Consider the following 5,287-nt stretch of genomic DNA (forward strand, 5'->3'; position numbering starts at 1 on the left):
ATAATCCATTTAGCTTCGACGCGCAAATAAATATTGGTGATATTTACAACCAACTTAATGTTCTTCAAGATTTTTGGAAAAATTGTGAGCTTACCATTAATATTGATAAACTAAGAGAAGGATAAAAAATTCTAAAAATTAACTCATTTTCAATTTTATTTTTATGGTGATTGCACCTACATATACTTGGGCATTAAATTTAAATTAAAACCATAGCATGAAGAAGATGATGATTTGTGGTTTGAGTGCTTACTTTGGTATTGGAAACAAATGTAGGACTGTTGAGGTTTGGAACTAGGATAAGGAAAAAAATTCATTTTCAACATTTTAATTATCCCAACTTGTGAAGTTTGGGTTTGCAATGGAATTAGATTATAATTAAATAAATCTAGAAAAGGAAATGCTCTTGAGTCCATCCTCTTGATTGAAGCATGGTGTTCTTCAATAAAAACTAAAGCCATGATTGTAAAATATAAGCATAAATCTATGAAGTTGAGTCATGGTTAGTTTTCTATCTTCTAATATGAATAGTAGCTATTATAAGTTGGAAAAAGATTGAGCTAGAGATTCTAAGGTTTAGATTAACTATACAGACATATGAGAAAAATCGATTGTATTAATAATATAGATTATGTCAAAAGTTTATAAGCATATGATATTTAACCCTAATGTTGGTAATAAGAAAGATAATGGGATCATTAATAAGAGGTGGAAATGTCACAAAGGTTTATAAGCATATGATATTTAACCCTAATGTTGGTAATAAGAAAGATAATGGGATCATTAATAAGAGGTGGAAATGTCACAAAGGCCTTATCAATATTAATGTAGTTGATGAAGATGATTTTTTAAACTTTTTTAGCTTAAAACAAACAAGTATAGTGAAGATTCATATCAATGCTAACAACGTACACATGAACTCGTTAATAGACTAACTAAATTAAAATTTTTATGATAAAATGAAGATTGAAGATAACACTACTTTTGAACTTGCATAGATTTAGTAATATAAAACATATGTTTAGTAAGTTTAACTACTTTTGACGGCTCCCTAGCTTACTAAATTGCAATGATTTTGACCCTTTATTTTATCGAATTCCTAGAGACTTGGTAGCTTTGAAAGATTGGTTGTCACTATTACACAAGGTACCTATCTAACTAATAGATGAAATGACCTTTTTTGGGGGCACTATTTTTTGTCATTTTTTCCGAAAACCCGTAAGGATTTTTAAGAATCATAAGTTTAAGTAGCTTAATCTGGAAAGTTTGAGTGTCTAGTGGGTTTTTTAGAGTGTTGAATCTGTTTAAGCATTCAAAAGCGCACTTTAAGCAACAAGAAATCACAGTGGTTTGAGTGTCTCATGGGTTTTTTAGAGTGTTGAATCCATTTATGCATTCGAAAGTGCATTTTAAGCAACAAGAAATCACAATATCGCTAGAAATTGTATTGTTGTATTCCGTCTAGAACTCCATTTTAGACTTCACATACAACTATTTCATAAATGCCACATACAGACCAATAACAACATGTCTCCAAGAATTGAACCTATTGTTCACCAAATCATTGTGACTAAGATAAAATGACCACAATATTCAAATATATAAATAATATTATAATAAATAGTAATTAAAAACTGAAATTGGATAGAAATCATAATCTTAAATAAATGAAATTATTTTTTAAAACAAAATATATATGTAAAACTCAAAATCACTGAGAAGATAAAGAAAAAAAAAACAACGAAATTCTCACACCCTTAAAATTATTTATATCATATTTAATACAGTAAATTTTATTAAACAACATCATAACTATGATAGATTTTTAGACCTGGAAAAAAAATATCCTGATTTTAGGTGCAATAATATTTCTAACTAAAACTAAAATATATAATTGGAAAAAAAAAAACATGTAACACCAATGGTAAGAGCCAAATGAAAACCAATTTATTCCCGGTCAAATGGAACCAACATCTTGTAATACACACATTTAACGAGAAAGCGCAGAGGCAGACATATATATATGAGATTCACTTTCATGATTTTCTTTTATTTTCACTTCATTTTATACTTCCAAACACAGAGGCCAAACACAAAACCAAATTCCCCGTCAAATGAAAACCAATGTCCTGTAAGTGCACAGAGGCAGACATATACAGATATTGATTCTCTGTATTGTTGCTGGACTTCAATGGAAATAATAAACACACGGATCTATTTATCCACTGAGAACTTTTAGAGCATTATTTGTTCTGTTCTCTTATTGCTGGACTTACAATAAAAAATACAGATCCTCTGAGAATTCTCCTATTGCTGGAAATAGGAAATTATTGGTGGAATTCTCTTATTGCTTGCTGGGGTTACAATGGAAATAGGGTGCCCACTAAACACAAGAATCTATTTATCCACTGAGCAGTGAGAAGTTAGAACTTGTGGAGCATTATTGCTGGACTAAAATTTAGATGTCATATGGGAGCTTTATCCAGTGAGAACTGTAGAGCATGGTTTGCCTGAGATGTGGCCGGTTGACAATGACAGAGGGGAAATTAGGCTGATTCACTGCATTGGGGAAACCCTGAGTCTCGAAGCACAGTGCTGTGTGTGGCTTGTGCAGGAAGCCACCTTTTCCCACAGTGTGTTTGAGATTATTACTGGTATAGAACTGCATCGCTGGAGCAGTGGACCACACCTCCATCACCCTGCGACTCAAGGATCCTTCATCCTCGCAGCAATCCTCAGCCCATTCTTCAACTTGGGTCCATCCAGAACATAATTGTTATCGAACCCAGGGGCCTCTGCCTACTCTTCACTTTATTAATTCTGGTGCCAACAATCGTCTCTTTCCTGAAGTCCAACGGAGTTCCCTTCACAGGCAATATCTGGCCTGTTGGAATCAGATGATCATCTGTGGGAGTATAATGTGAAGCCCATATTTTGACAGCATTGTCCAGTATATCCCTACTGCTGTTATGCCCTGCAAGGTTCCAGTAAGCATGAGTTTTAAGCTCACAGGCGTAGCTTTGTTCCTCGGTATTGCCTCATAATCAAGTCTCAGCTCCATGTCTCCACTTATTGTATAAGTCACTGATACATCCAGGTCACCAGGAAAACCTGCATGACACTATTTTTATTTTAAATAACAGTAAACAAAGATTTACTATTAGCTGCTACACCCCCAATATGATTATCTGTCAACAATATTGATAATTAATAATTAAGGAGCAAATATCCCGTTCTTTTAGGTGAGTTTTCTGGTCGGAATTGTGATGGCTGGGTTGAATTACAATTCTTTGATTATTGAAATTGCAGTGAGGAGCTTTTCCAATGAAAACAGGGTCTACAAATCCATCCATTTCCATTTCATTGGTAAAATTGCAGTTTTCAGAATTGTGATTTTCTATCCATCAAATTATTAATGGAAGAAACAACAAGTTCACCAGCATCTCTCGTAGTTATCAGGGCAGTTGATAGGTCTGCAATTTCCCTCCTAATTATCAGGGCAGTTAATAGGTCTGTAATTCCCCTCAAGGCAGGCAGTTAGTAGGTCTGCAATTCCCATCAAGTTCATTCCATGCTTCAAAATCTCCCATCACTTCACTTTAGCACCTACCAGTATTTTCAACTTGGAAACCCACAATCCCCTATTTCAACCAAACCCCATCCAAGGAGATGGGATTTTAAAATCTTTAGAAATGCAGGCTTGGCTTCTACATGGGATGGGATGGGATTAGATGAGATCAGCAACTATTCCAAAACATTGCTTATTATTTTTCTAAATGAACGCTGCATGCATGTTAATGGAAAGTCAATAGCTTAATTTGCAGGTTATATATGCATCAGCATAATGGTTAATATTTTATATGAGTAAAATGGAAAATGTCAAGATGTTTAAATTTAAATACTTCTGTACAATAACAACAAGAATGAGATGAGAATTAGGCCTCCCACCCATATTCTGAATCCACATTAAATCTAGATGGCTCACCTTGTTCGCCGTCCACACTGTGGTAATGAACTGAATAGATGGCTTCCTCCCTCCTCTATACTTTTGCACTTTCCATAGCACATTGTCGAAGCCTCTCAACCCTCCTGTGTTCACACATACCATACCACCACTCTGTCATCAGTATGCAATCCATCATTATCTGTTCACATACTTTTACACTTTTGTTATAGACTTTTAGTTATCCACATAGATGCAATATTTTGTTACAGGCCTTTGGTTAGCGACATAAATGCAGAGCTGCAAAAAGAGGAAGGCACCCAGACATTCATTCACCATGGAGAGTGTTATTGCCATCGTTCTTGGGCAAATGGTAGGTTTTCCCATTTAGGGTAAATTGTGCATTCTTGATTCTGTTGGATACACGACCCATGATGGCACCAAGATAAGGCCGTTGGGGCTCATCTTCTGCATTAATAACCAATCCCAATCCCATATCATCACTAGAGAGTCCACCATGTTCCGCATTGTAATCTATATAAAACAAATTTCATTTGAACTAGAGATCTAGGCCATGCCCATCTGGTTGGCATTACTGTGATATTTATGATGAAAATATTCCTACTATCACCATATAGAAATGCAAATACATAGACATAGTTGACCTCATACCATGTATGAAGCTAGAGAGTCATATCCAAGGGCCACATCTGCTATATGACCTGCACACATTAAACATTATACACATCTAAATGCACACATGTTTAATGAGATGACAATATTGAAAACGGTTCAAGATGTTGATATGTCTAAGAAGATACATCTACCGGCAAACATTAATATGTTTAACCAGATGTTTTACCTCTAATATCTGGAAGAGTTAAAGAAACAAGTGTAGCTCCCCAGTTAGTAACATTTATGTGCATATCACCCTTATAAAGATGAAAGAAACCTGGACTATTCATATTCATTTTCTGGGCACCTAACATGCCTTTCCATTGCTTTTCTGGACCCAAAACTTCACATTTGCAAAGTTGAATGAAAATAAAGATCCACAAAAAGTACAAAACCATACCCAATATCTTAGCCATTATCAAAAATCAGAAGTTGAAACAATACACAATGGTATGAAACATACCAACACACTTATATATATATATATATATATATATATATATATATACTTTACCAGAACTCAAAGTTGGCACTCTATTCAACCACAATTTCCATGCCAATTGAACATCTTTGGAATTGAGCGTGCATGAAGCCCAATCTTAGATAGTTTAGGTTTTCAAGGCTACTATAATATTTATTTTTTCAAGATTTGTATTTAGTTGTTTTAAT

The 5,287-nt window shown here is 34.3% G+C and overlaps 1 pseudogene; it reads right to left on the minus strand.

Moving 5' to 3' along the window:
• Positions 1–2,458: 2,458 nt before the first annotated feature.
• On the minus strand, positions 2,459–5,034 carry LOC149163447 (uncharacterized; annotated as a pseudogene).
• Positions 5,035–5,287: the final 253 nt, after the last annotated feature.

Source organism: Pinus tabuliformis, chromosome 5_1 (assembly GCF_031772625.1).
Source record: "Pinus tabuliformis cultivar Carrire ecotype Pingquan chromosome 5_1, CPIR1, whole genome shotgun sequence".
NCBI lineage: Eukaryota > Viridiplantae > Streptophyta > Pinopsida > Pinales > Pinaceae > Pinus > Pinus tabuliformis.